The sequence below is a fragment of the Podarcis cretensis genome, assembly GCF_951804945.1.
Source record: "Podarcis cretensis genome assembly, chromosome: 4".
NCBI classification, from domain to species: Eukaryota; Metazoa; Chordata; class Lepidosauria; order Squamata; family Lacertidae; genus Podarcis; species Podarcis cretensis.
The window spans coordinates 62,903,986-62,918,787 of record NC_137173.1 but is presented as its reverse complement, the minus strand read 5'-3'; the positions used below and the strand labels follow the sequence as shown (position 1 = coordinate 62,918,787).

General features: G+C 40.5%; 1 long non-coding RNA gene across 1 annotated transcript in view; it reads right to left on the bottom strand.

Annotated features, from left to right (window-relative positions):
- The window catches only part of LOC307213998, an 89,241-nt gene extending 75,858 nt beyond the window's left edge, over positions 1-13,383 (bottom strand). Inside the window, exons 1-2 of the long non-coding RNA XR_013837808.1 lie at positions 13,159-13,383; positions 3,994-4,130 (exon numbers count right to left, since the gene is read on the bottom strand). This is a non-coding gene — a long non-coding RNA (uncharacterized lncRNA). The remainder of the gene's footprint in view (positions 1-3,993; positions 4,131-13,158) is intronic.
- Positions 13,384-14,802: the final 1,419 nt, after the last annotated feature.

Here is a 14,802-nt window from a genome sequence, read left to right as displayed (position 1 = left end):
TGGTTTGGCTTACAGTGTCATTTGAACTCAGGTTCATGGTTCGACTCTCTCCAGACAGACAATGATCTGCAACCAATATCAGCCCTATGGTTAACAGCTCATAGTTTATCTGAGGCAACTGAACCGTGAGCCTGGTTTGGACATAACAGGGCTGTTTGCCATTTCCAACTATCCCCCAAGGGTTCTTGTTTACTCAACACATTTTAGACAATCAGTCAGGGTTTTCTCTACTGCTGTATTAGCTTTTGGTGGCACAGTTATCACTCTCTACGGTTACCATGTGTAGAAGTTCAGACCTTCAGTCATCTGGGAGAAAATACACATCCTCCTAACATCAGCAAGTACAACCTTCAGGCCTAGAAATCCATTGAATTTGTGTTAAGTCTTTCTCCAGATACTGAAGGACGTTGTGACCAGAATAGAGGGACAGTCATGGGAACATGAATAATTATGTTAATTATAGATCCCCTTATCTCAAGCAGATGCCAAGCACTGAGACAGCAAAGGTCACTTGGGCCAATGGACGCTGTTGTCAGCTAGGTGGTTTCTGTCACTTACTAATACATCGTGCTGCATATATTTGAGAGACACAGCCTGTTTCAGCAAACGAGAGAGAAAGCAAGCTACTTTATGAACAGGAATAAATCTACAGATGACAAAACTGCTGCACTGTATCATTTAGCAGGTAGAGAGTGTTGAGGTATTTTGAACTTGGATATTAAACAATGCATCATCCAGAAAGAGGATTAATTTTATTTTACTTGTTTCCCTCTTTGTCAGGTGAATCTCTGAAGCTGGCTCACTGCAGGGGAACACGTACAATAGAAGGAGGCAGTAGAAAGCACTGCCCAATATATACAGGACAGCTCAGGATAATATCAATTTTACAAACTTCAAAAATCAAGTTTGACCCAGGTAGCTTTCAGCAAAGGGACTGAAAAAAGTCCTATGGTTTAATCTTTCTAAAATAAAGATTAAACCAGATGAATAAATAAATAGTGTTTTTCTTCTTATGGAAGAATGAAACAATAAGGTCAGGGAAAAGGGGGCATTATTTTATACTGCTATTGTGCTATAGGTAGCCAAATAAAAATCATGATGAGCTCCTGTTGTGGCACTTAATCATACATCCCCTTCAAGCTGTGGAAGTAGTAAGTAATAAATGGTGCACATACTTTAAGCAGGAAGCATTTAACTAAAGGAACAGTAACTATTAAAGCCCAAACAACATTTTGCATGATTGCTCTGTACAAGGTGGCATTGTGATTGCATTTTACTGCGAAGGAAAACACAATATCGTTATTAAATATGCCTTTTGCTTCTCAAAATACATTTCCACATAACTCCAGACATGGCACCTATACTAAACAAAAAACAAAAAACCAACAGTTTTGCCTTTAAAAATATAATGTGACAAGTAGTTCTTATTGTTTCCCCTAGTTCTCTGGAAAGCAATACCAGATGGAGCTCAGATATAGTTAATTACTTTTTCTTTGCTTTTACATGTTACATCAGTGTTTCCAGTAAAGCTTGTTTTATTATCTCATTTTATAATGTATATAAAACAGAGGGAACAGTTATGACAACAGACAAAAAAAAAAAAAAGCTGAAAAGCAAAACTATAAAATATGCACGTAGAATGAGTAGTTGCACATGACTTAAAATAACAAAGTCCAAGTAAAGGCTATCAACTTTATAAGGCTATCAACTATAGTTCATGTTAAATATGCCATGAATTATCAAAGGTTCATTATCAATTCCCTGTCCCTAACTTTACATGGTTAAAAATCCAATTTGATCAGCTGTTCTACTCAATAACATTTGTATCTGGTTCTTCCAACATATTTGTGCTTATTTTTTTAAAAGGAGAAGCAGCAGCAGCTATAGATCTGGGAGCAACATACACCTTTACATTTGGCTTTTAAAGAAGCTGCCAAGTATAAGATGGTGTGCCCCTGGGTAAATGCTATTTAAAGGCTACAGAGTTGCTGCAGACGAAGCTGTCAGTATTAAAAAGAACAGTGCTCATCTCATCTCCCCAAGCACTAGCTGTGTACAGAGCTACTGAAGGGTTAAGAAAACATTGGGGCAGTGAAATCAAAAGGCGTGAGAAACGGAAAGTGGTGATAGAGAAATAAACAGATGAGACATTTCATTGCAATTACCTCACAGTATTCTTTTTTAAAAAGCAACACTTTACTCTTCCTGTGCTGTATTACACAGGATTCCCCATCTTGAACCAAGAAATGTTCAAAACTAAACCATGTGGTGGAAACCATGCAAGATACTTTTGTGCGCAAAAGACATGGGACTAAATTTAAGAGTTAGAACACAACACATTAATGGTTGTGTTTTTACAGTTTGTTTTGTAGAGTTTTGTCCTGGGTGGATTTTGAAATACTTTGGGCTCATTCACACATAAATGTTAAGCCAAACCACAGCTAAGCATGAATGAGCAAGAGTGCTGGTGCGCATTGAGAAAACTGTGGCTGCTTTACTCCCCCACCTGCCCCCACCCTCAGATGCCCCCACACTACTAGAAATAGCCCCATGCTTTGAATTCATTGGGTCTGAATTCTGGTTCATGGTATGTTTCTCCCAGATATCACAAGTCATTCTGGAAAAAAAGAATATATTCTAAAACCTCATATGGTTCATAAACAGGATTCTCATTTATTTTCCCCAAACCCCTGCCCCTTTTAGAAGGAAAAGAAGTGGACCCTACATGACTGCACCACAAGGTCTTTGCCACTGAACAAAGAAGCACACAGGGCTTCTGCACCTTTGATAGCTGTACAGAAGAAGCAGTTTTTACAAGCATAGTTTGTCTTAAAGAGAAAAGTTGTGCCTCCCAGCATTTCTCTCTTCTGCATAATAGCAAGGTGTAGGAGCACTGTTTCACTTTCCTACTGGCCCCCTTAGAAGTATACCATCACAACAGCATGACTAATGCAATACACATAGCTGTTAAAATCAACACTAGGTTCTTGTTGTTGTAGTTATTATTATTAAGATTTATTTTTTCCCCTTTTCCCTCCTTCATATCGAAGGCACTCTACTTTCCAGTTGTCATTCAGGATGCACAAAGTAAATATATCCCAAGGGAAATAGTAATAATAATAATAATAATTTTAGCAAAACAACATGCAGATGTTATGTTTGGGTTTAAAGAAAGAGTACAGTTAGTGAACAGTGCCATCTGCAGGCCACTTCTCTGAATCAATAAATAACAGGCAAAAAACTCCACAATTTTCTATGTGCCACTGTCTTATGTACCACCTTAGCCATTCTTCCTCAAAAGGAACTACCAATTTGACCTCTCCTCACCTCTCAGTGACAATGTAGATAATGCCTTTGATGGGCAGAACAGGCTCTTTCCCACTTTTAGTCATCTTGCATGTGCCCTTCATGTTACCTAAAATGTAATTGTACCATTCTCCAATATGAATTTCTTGCTTAATTCAAAGAACAGATATTATTTCATTTCTAGATGGATTACATAAAACAGAGGGGGGGCATATACAGGTGAGAGACTAAAGTAACACCTGAAGAACTGAAAACATTGTTGAATATTCTACCAGTGAGTAACAGGCATCCTAGACTACTTCACAGAGTTGAGCTACTGAGCACTATTTCCCCACCTCATGATGTCTGGCAACCACAATATGGAAGCAAACGACTTGGACCACGGTTTTTGTTTTTGTTTCAATAAGCCCCACAAAGTAGCCATCTTCATACTTCCTGAAATCCATGTGCAATAAATGCACAGAAATGGGAAATGGAAATGGGGTCAATGATCCTATTCCAGGCCCCCACACGTTTTTAATCACTCTCCCCTCTCCACACACAGAACCTATACACATACAAAACTGCCCTTCTGCACACAAATTGAAAATAAATAATAATAAATAATCTAAATGCAATGTGCAAGTACAGAGCAAAACGAAAGTTGAAAGACAACAAATAAATGCAGTTGGGGGGGGGTCTTCTTACCAGGCTAGATGATTCACAGTTGACTCCCTTGTCTCTCCCCCAGCGAAGGCTGATAGAAGCAAAGGAGAAATGCTGCAGAGGATCAGGCGTTTAGCTTCCGGTGCTGGTCTTACTGGGCTCCAAGCAGCCACAACAGCCTGGGTTAAATATATGTGGGAGGAAAAATATGAATCCCTGTAGCCTTGGTGCCTAGATTAGAAACACAGGGCTAAACTCAACTCTCCAGCTGGAGAGAGCCCCCAGTAGTAGACTTTAAACTCACAAAGTCAAGCAGCACAGTGAAGCATTAGGAATGTAGGCTGTTAAACCTTTTGCATGGTTCACTAACCATCAACTGTAAACAAGGCTTGTTCTTGGTTTACAACTCGTAATTTGCCTGGGGAAACTAAGCCACAAGTGCAGGTTGAGCCATGGCTTCGCTCAGCAAAGCGACCAGCGAGAAACAAATCAGCCACAATCCCCTCCCCAGAAGCCTGCATTATCATCAGAGGCGCCAACTTGCGAGAGGAGTTTGGGATGGAGCCGATCATGATATAATGCGCACGTCGGGAGGAGCCGGGGCAGAGTCAAATGCAGCAACAGGTGGTTTCAATGCGGCTGTTGCCACCACTGACCGGGCCCTTGGCCTCCTCCACTTCCTGATTATTTCAGACATTAGGGAGCCCCAGCCCTCTCCCCTCCCAAAATATTGGGTGAGCAAAAGGGCTCAGCCCCTAGGAGTTGGCAGCCAATTCTCACTAAGCTGCTGTCAGGTGACACAAGGAGCCAAGAGTGTTTATTCTGGCACAATAACATTTTGCTTAGCTCTGCAGCTTAAACAACTTGTTTCCCTGCCCAGTGTTTGCTGCCCTCCCCTAAATAAAGTAAGAGCAAATCAATAAAAATACTTAACTAACTGAGGTTCTGCCCCACCAACCCCCCGCCAACATGAAGCCGGGCTACGCCCATGGGTGTTTGGACCTATACAAGATATTTTAACTGCTTTTATTTTAATGAAACTGTTTGGCTGATGTGTTAATTGTTTTGTATTGTTGTATCATTTCATGTTGCTAGGTGCCCTGTGATCTCCTCTGGGAAGAAAGGAGGAATAAAACAATAAATAAATATTGCTGGGTTGCAACATTGTTGTCTGAATCACCCTAGATACCAGCAAATTAGGAAATATTAAAGAAACATACAAAATCATATGTAGGGGGGTCCATTAGTTACTATTTTTAATCCCAATATGTTTACCAACAGTACTTTTCAAGGGTGGTTTTTTTGCAGATAATATACATTCTGTTCACATAGTGTGTATTCATCCATAGTGCTGATGAATTATTCTCAGACACATAAGAGCAATTAAAAGCACAACCTTGGTATATATGATGGTTGTAATCCTCTGCATTTCACTTCTGATTGAAATTTACCCTTTTCTCTTTCTAGTGTCAATTGTAGCTTAATTAAATTATAACAGATTAAAAAACCTAGTAATTTTAAATAGGAGTCAAGAAACATATCACATCTAACCTTAAATATAACTTTTTTGTATTCATTTCCAAAAGAAAACAAAAACAAACATATTAGGTCATGGCAGATGAAGTGAAATGTGACTTGAGGGCAAGTTTCCAGCATGGTTAATGCTGGCCATAATAGTAGTGGAAGTCCCTTTTCAACTGTGCTCCAGCATCGCTGGCTGAAGGCAATTTCCTTCCTCCTACAGTTACAAAAATGAACTTGTGCAAATACTGGGAACATGAAAGAGAAAAGGGATGTTATAAAGAGTCAAGAATGGACACAGCAGAGATAGAGGTAGAAAATAACCCTGGGATAAGAATAAGATAGTAGAAGCATAAGGAATCCCTATTTCTGTCTGGGAATATGAAGCAATCCAAGGATGGCATGGGGAACACGCGAGTCCAAAGAAACTAGATGTGGCAGAACATGAATAATAAGTGAACGACTGGGTGAAATACGTTGCTATTGTTTAGTTGTTTCTGACTCTTCGTGATCCCATAGACCAGAGCACGCCAGGCACTTCTGTCTTCCACTGCCTCCCACAGTTTGGTCAAAGTCATGCTGGTAGCTTTGAGAACACTGTCCAACCATCTCGTCCTCTGTCGTCCCCTTCTCCTTGTGCCCTCTATCTTTCCCAACATCAGGGTCTTTTCCAGGGAGTCTTCTCTTCTCATGAGGTGGCCAAAGTATTGAAGCCTCAGCTTCAGGATCTGCCCTTCCAGTGAGAACTCAGTGCTGATTTCCTTAAGAATGGATAGGTTTGATCTTCTTGCAGTCCATGGGACTCTCAAGAGTCTTCTCCAGCACCATAATTCAAAAGCATCAATACAAGCCCCCCAAAAATAGAAACTGTGGAAATGACTCATTTGGTCAGAGATATAGGATTTAAATAGCTGGAGTGATATTAGGGAGATGAAGTAGGAAGATGGATGAAACAGTACACCTCACAGTGGAGTAAAGAGAAAGCAGTAACACATTTCCATGGATGACATGACCCACCAAAAAGACATAAGAACTTAAGAAGAACCCTGCTAGTTCTGACCAAGGCCTCTCTGGCCCACCAATCTGTTCTCACAATGGTCAACTGGATTACAGGAAATCCACAAGCAGGACATGAGCACAATAGTACACTAAGGCTGTGCTATAAATCGCCATATTGATGAATACCGGTATTGAAATAACATCGTGATCAACAAGGCAATATACCAGTGAACCAAAGGTGAAGACTTCGGGGGTAGCTCAGCTGAACAATACTTTGCAGATACTTTTTACTGTGTTGAAAAGTATTTGCTATTCCAAAACCTTCCAACATTCAGCTTATTTTGATGACCCTAAGTTCTAGTATGGTGAGACAATTCTTTATCCCTATTCATTTTCAACACACCATGCATTATTTTATACATCTCTATCATGACGCTGCCCTCCTGTGTTTTTATAAACTAAGAAAAGTGAAAACATTGTAGCTTTCCACATAGGGGAGTTGCTCTGGCCCCTTGATCATTTTGGCTGTGTTTTTTCTGTACCTTTTTTCAGCTCTACAATATCCTTTTTCAGGTGCAGCAACCAGAACTGTACATAGTATTCCAAATGTGGACACACCATAAATTTGTATAAAGGCATTAGAATATTGGCTTTTTTATGATTCCCAACATGGATTCCACTACAGCTTCCACACACTAGGGGTCAACTGCGGGAGGCAGTGGAAGACAGGAGTGCCTGGCGTACTCTGGTCCATGGGGTCACGAAGAGTCAGACACGACTAAACAACTAAACAACAACAACAACATGAAGACCTGTCCTCTTGTCCCATGACTGCTACATTTACTCAGTAGCCTTCAGTGAGGAACTTCTATCAAAAACTATTTGAAAGCCCAGTACATAATGTGTCCTGGATCACCTCAAACCATACTCTCAAAGAACTCTGAAAGGTTAGACAGGACTTACCTTTGCAGAAGCGTGCTGCAAACCACAAATAGTTGTAGCCGCCCATAGGAAACTGTATCTGTAAACCACAAAGGCTTTTATTTACAAAGCCTTTTATTGTACTCTTGAGTTTCACAAATCTAGCTTCGTTTCCCCCATCAGATATAAACAAAAGCAAAAGCAAAAGAAGCAAATAAAGTAAGTATTGTTCCTATTAAGATGGTAGAATTTGAGAATCTACTATTTCCTTGTCAGTGTGCCCTCCAATTGGACTTCCTAGCATGCCAAACACTCAATGGCTAAAGAATCAAACCGCTGCCCTGTCTGCTTAATTGTCCAGCTTTAGCCAGGCAAGAATCTTTATGTAGCTGGTTTTTCACAATGTAAACTGCCCAGCTAATTCAGCAGAAGGCTACCAAGCAACAGCGGGGGCTTCACTGAATAGCACAGTAAGAAACCCATTGAAAGTGCCCTTTGCTATTGACTACATATGCCCTTTCCTGTAGGTGGCTCCAAAGTAGTAGCTTTAGGAGCATATTGAAGAGGCGGTGAGTCTCAAGATAGCACTAAGGGACACTTTGGTAAGAGCCCTTCATTAATGAGTTCACGTGGAGCAGATACCGTTTACAAAGTCTCGACTAAAATGAAGGCCTTGAACTGCCTGAGGCACTTTCTCTGAAGAGTCAGTGCAGGGAGGATGATCGCTTCAGAGTGTTACTAGTTCTCAAACACTGAGAAATAAGCATAGATCTATCACTTAGTGGGGAATATGCTATAAAAGCATGAATGGGGAGAGGGGGACGTGTTGCATCTTTCTCATAAGTGAAAAACCGAGAGGCTTGAACCACAATTAGAAGACAAAGATTTAAAGAGACCCAAAGGAAATTCATCCCCTTCATACCGGCAGCGGATCACATTGAATATCGCTGGTGTTAACACACCCCAAAAGCACCCTGGGCTGTTCTTTCAAAACCTCTAGGATTAACCATTGTTGGGGGTTCTAAATGGACCACTGTCTCTACCATGAGCTTAAAACACATTCAAAGCACTGTTTCACCTTAAAAAAATGGTTTGTTAATGGTTGTGGGGAATTGTAGCTCTGTTAAGGGAACACCACAGCACCCAGAATTCTCTGTGGAAAAGATTGTGCTTCCAATGTACTTTGAAAGGTATAGTGGGTACTCAGCCATAATTCTCAAGCCTGTAGTTACATCAGTGATTTTGGGTGAGATTCTGCTGGATTTCTTATCATGCTGGATAAAAGAAACTAGTAGATGAATGACAAGACGTGAAAATGGGAGGTTCTGTATGGTGGTAATTCACCATGTAGAGTAGTTCCAGTGTGAATGAATTTAAAGCAGTAATTCACCACATGTTAGCTTTGTCATATGACTCAGACATATGTCCTGCAACCTGCAGAGGTATCTTAGCAATGACCAGAGGAAGGGCCTCTTCAGTAGTGGTGTCCTTCCCAAGAAACCGCCACTCCTTTAAATTGAGGCAAGCACATAAAGTAACGTAATTTCAGCACTTGCTGAGAAACACTTTTATTCTTGGAGGCCTTTGCTAGCCATTAATACTAGTTAAATTCTACTAGTTACCTGCCAATGACAAGGTAGATGCTATTTTATTCTGAATTTTATTGCATTTTTAGTTTAATTTTGATGTATGAAGGAGGTATATAAATATTGCACTATATAAAATAAATATGTCTGTCTGCAGTTTGTGTGATTAGAATGAAAATAATTTTTCTAAGGAACTGTTACAAGCACACCAATCTATTAAATCTAATCTGTTTAGATTTCTATAGAACAAAAAATGTTCTCATTGGTCTTGTGGTAGAGCAAGAGGAATATATTCATATTTTCCCCCTCAATTGTCCAGCTAGAATCCTGGCCTTCAAAATATTACAAGTATTTCTTACATGCCATTTTTAGAAATAGTGTATTTTTTTTTAATCCCTCTTCCCTTAAACCTCAGGTGAAAGTGCTTAATAATTGTAAATCTCGGATGGAAGAGAAACACTGTGTATTCAAGTGAGGCTTTGATGAGGTGTTAATGAAATACCACACCAAGAAACAAAATAAAAAGTTAAGCTCCCTTGCGTCTGATTTTGCTCCTAGAGCAGGTGCCACATTCTTACTGGTTTGATACCCGACATCAAAGTGCCATTGAGACTCCCTCCAGAGGGTAATGCTTCTGCTTGAGCCGATATGCTTAATAAGGCGTAACTAATTTCTTTCATGCCTTTTGATAACAGCAAACATGTATTCTCCAATTAAATATGCTTAGCATATTATAGAAGCTTGCATTGCAATCTGGGTGCTGTGCACCTCCATTTGAGTACCCCACCCCCACTGTAATGGAGCCCCATGTTTTGCCCCCATGGTGGCAGCATCAAGATGGGAAGCTGGTGGAGTTGCCAGCTGCTACTGTACCTTAGACTCAGCCAGGTGCTTTACTAGTTCTTGGAAAAGAGATTGATGAGAAAACACTTGACATCTGCATCTGGGCTGGAAAACCAAGTCCCAGCCATGCTGTGTGAAACATGACTTACCTCTCAGCTGAATACTAGGAAGAAATAACGTATGTAGCCAGCTCTGCAGCAACTGCAATGGCCGCCTATTAGGCAATTCTAGTTTGTGAGCCTTACCTTTACATCTCTAGCAGCACTTTAGGAACTATCTTTGCACTACAGGACCAGCCCCAGACATGGTGACTGAAGTGAAGGACAAGATGGCAGCCCCTCCCAATTTCACTGCTAGAAGCCAGTTGGAATGCTAATTTTATCTTCCTAAAACACTGGTGATGCAATAGCTTCCTCCATCACACCTGAAACAGCAGGCCAGATTAGCAGCCCAGGAGAAACCACTCAGCAACAGAAGGGAATAGCTGAGAGGCTCAGGATGAACACCTGAGGCTACTGCTGCTTCTGAGAATCTGATGCCTAAGCTGGTTGCTTCAGCATTCTGGCCCTGCTGCCTTGGATTCCTCTCCCACCAGGCCAGCCCAGAATGGGGTGGTTCAGACCACACCTGGAATACTGTGTCCAGTTCTGGGTGCCACAATTTAAGAAGGATATGGACAAGCTGGATTGGATGTGTGCAGAGGAGGACAACCCAGATGATCAAGGGTCTAGAAGCCAAGCCTTATGAGGAATGGTTGAGGGAGCTGAGTACATCTAGCCTGGGAAAGAAGAGACAGATTAGATGGTTGGACAGTGTCCTCAAAGCTACTAACATGAGTTTAACCAAACGCCAGGAGGCAGTGGAAGACAGGAGTGCCTGGCATGCTCTGGTCCATGGGGTCACGAAGAGTCGGACACGACTAAACGACTAAACAACAACAATCATATCATAAGGGCTGTCACATGCACAAGCTTGTTTTCTCCTGCCCTGGAGGGTAGGACTTGAACCAATGGCTTCAAGTTACAAGAAAGGAAATTCCAACTAAACAGGGAGCAGACACCCTTGGGAGATTATGGACTCTCCTTCATTGGAGGCTTTTAAGCAGAGGTTGGATGGCCATCTGTCATGGATGCTTTGGTTGAGATTCCTGCATTGCAGGGTTGCTTCCAACTCTACAGCTCTATGGTTCTATGAGTTGCCAGTAGGCAAATGACTGCAATTTTATCTCTTTTCTCCCTCTCCATTGCAAATATGCTTGAAATAAAAGCTTGAGCTCTTTGTGAAGGAAAAGGTCTGGAATAATTATAGTATTTAACTTCAGATATAAAGTGTCTACTTTGAGAATGCAGCAAACAAAAGAGATTAGCTGTTCTCATTCAGGATTCTTCTCTGAATGCTAATTTCCACTTGAACTGATGCTATAAAGGTGCTGGACTGGTTTTTAAAAAAAAAAATAACAAAAATTAACTTGAAAAGCCTCATTCATATCAACTTTTTGTATTAAAAGAAAATATATCAAGAAGGAATGCCTAAGGATTATCAATCAGACAATCATATATATTGTAAGTGACTGATAAAACAGATCTGTCATTAAGATAAAGCAATTAGAGAATTAACTACCCATCATATCACTTCACCTTTCTGTCTGACAGTTCAGGAATCATTGCATCTTCTTTTTTTACATGTTTTTTGTAGTTTTTCCTGATGAAGAGCATTGTCTCAATGCATTGGGATTTCAATGCTTTGTGAATAAATGATTTAATTAGATATGCCCATAACTAGATCCCCCCCCCCCCCCGTCTACTGTTTAGTGTTTTCAGATAGCAGTTTTTAAACCTTTTTAATCTACCAAATATAAGTAAAGGAAAGTCATGGGATTCACCTAGCTGAACTAGAGCAAGTTAAAGTTTTCCTAATAGTGAACATTTGCAGAGAATCTAGCAATTAGAAGGCAAATATATATATATATATATCTTCAGAGCTATGCTCTGTACATATCCCAGATGTTTCAGATAAGACTAAATAATAGTTTGATTCTAAAGTTGTTTTCTTATAATTTTTCTGTGTTTAAATCAACTAAAATACTTTGTCTCAGAACAGCCCAAACAGTGTGTGCCCAACAGCGCAGTTGGTAGAGCATGGGACTCTTAATCTCGGGGACATGGGTTTGAGCAAAACGTTCCTGCATTGCAAAGGGTTGGACTAGATGACCCTCACGGTCCCTTCCAACTCCACAATTCTACAAAACTATGAATACAAATATTACACCATGATAATGAAACTCAGTGCCAGGCACTCCATGATATTCTATAAGTGGAAGGAAATGTGATCCGGATCTACCTAGCTCTCTGAGTAATTTGCAGTAGATTGGCAAAGATTTGGCAGCCCCATGCAATTTGCAATGCACACATACACACAGTTCTCACTTTCTCAGTTGTAATTAAAGGATTGCCACAGAAGCTTCTACAATTATGCATATAGTTTCAGACACTGTTTTTTTCCTAAAAAAATGTTTAGGGGTAATATCGTTTTCCTACTCATATTGAAATACTACCCCTCCTCAATGAGGCAGAACTTAGATTCACAAAATGTTTAGGGGTATGTGTACCCCTGCGTCCCCCAGAAAAAAAACTGATTCCAGGGTAATCTATGCCTGTAAATATCAAGGACTGGGGAACCATAGTGGGAATGAGCGTAGCCAGGATTGGGGGGGGGGGGCAGAACCTATGTGATTGGTCAGTTAGTTATTTCTATTGATTTACTTGATCTGGGGGGCAACTGCCCCCACCCACCCTTGGCTACGCCCATGGAAACACATCCTGCTATAGGGCTTCCCATAGGCTTTTGGTTGGCTCTTATGGGAAACAAAATGCTGGACTAGTGCTAGGCCTCTTCTTCCCTTGTGTTAAAATTATTTTTTGAGCAAGCTGAGGTTTTAACTTGGGTGGGTGCTCTTTTATCTGGAGGGTGGGGTTGTTTTAAATTGTTGTAAAATATCATATTCTCATTAGGATTTTTGGATCTGTGGGCTGGAGTATTGCTTAGGGGCTTTCGTTGAGGAACATATAGTTTGTTAGTGTGTATACACATAAGCATTGTTAATTGTTTTTGTTTATTTTTATTATGTATTTTGTGCTTCGTATATTGCAACCTGAGACCTACAGGTGTTGGTGGTAGACAAATTGAATACATAATAAAAAATAAATTAATAATCTTACGTTTTCACTTGATGGTACAACTGGATTATACACTCCCCTCAGCTGCAAAAAGCTCTTAGTGCAGTAAACTCAGCTGCAATATTCCCCCCATTCAATTATAGTTAAAAGTGAGTACTCACAATCCCAGCTCCCTCAGAGACGTCTGTACCAAAAATGCAGGACGGGGAGGCAAAAACAAGCAAGTTGTTCAGGCTTTGGCAAATCCTTTTCCCATAACCGAACCTGCTCTGCTCGGCTTAGCACAACCCCCGACACTGAATCAACGTGTGGAACTAAAGGGAGAGAGTCGATAAATCACACAGGAGGAGAAAGTGTGTGACACAGAAACAGGAAAGACACAGAAGGGCAGGAGAAAGCTTGTTTATCTGGCAGAAATAAAAGATTTTGCTTACTCTGGACACTTCAGTAATAGCAAACTGTTTTTGAAAGGAATACCAGCAATGAAAAAAGGAGGTGGGCTTCTTGCTACTGAGTGCTGAACTTGTTTGTAGCAGCCTGCTTGTAGGAGTTGCTTACACATCTTGTGATTCTCTCCAAGTAGCTCATTGTGGAAATAGAACAACATGAAGGGCTAGTAGCGTCTGAACCACACAACACAGCCACAATTAAGTGTTTGACTGTTGCAGCCTGCTGCAATTTCTGTTGGCCCATGATTCCCCCATCCCAGAACCTAGGGACTAGTTTCACCCTCACCAAGCTACAGTTCCCACAAACTACAGTTCTCATGATTCTTTGAGAAAAGTCATGTGCTTTAACAGTTCTTTGGGTATACATGTGTGTGTCTGTGTGTCTGTGTGTGTGTAGTGTGTGGATATTATATATATATATATATGCACTACTGTACTATATATGTGTGTGTGTGTGTGTGTAGTGTGTGTGTGTGGATGTGATGTGCTACATGTGACACTTTTCTAGACATTACTGAAGCACATGAAGGGACATTTTGAGTTAGTGGCAGCTGTGGGTCCCCTCTAACACCTAGTTAGGCCAGCAGTTTGAAGAAATACCTGTGGAGCTCTTTGCAGTCTGCTTAGGATTTATTTGCAGTACTGCAGGAGTTACAGTTTTTTTTTTTCTAAATAAATCTTTTCTTTTTATTTGTCCCTTGGTTTTTGAAAAGCATTTGTGATCCAGGAGCCTGAAGTCCACTTGACACACATTGCAGAAGAGGATTGAATGTTGTGTCAGAAAACAGCATGAATTAAATAGGAGGTGCATTCTTTTTTTCTCTGTTTAAATTCCCTAGGAATGCATACTTATTGGAGAAAGCACAAAATACAGTAAAATGCTGTAGACATGAGCAACAATGCAAAGGAAGACCAGTTGGTAATACGTACTAGTAACTAGATGTACTAGTTGCTCATAAATACTTTCCATATCACTGTCATTTGATTACACAAACAAAATTCTACCTTGCCCTCATCATCATGCCTCCTATTTAGTAAAGTGTACTGGGCATCAGAATGGAAGAAGGAACCAAAATGGGATGGGGTAGCAGAAAGAATGAACCCTGCAATATGCTGGAGAATCATTATTATTATTAAATAGATAATAAACTTGCTTGTGTGTTGCATGTGAGTGCAGATGTTGCTTGTCACTGTCAACACTGCATTGCTTTTGTCAGGAGCTGCTGGGGTCTGTGGACAGCTGTCCCATATGATAAACCACTAAGTTCTGTGACCTGGTGAAGGACAGATAATAAATGTAATAATAATAATAGCAACAACAACTTCAGGTGGGAGCTTCTCAAGTCCTGGACTGAT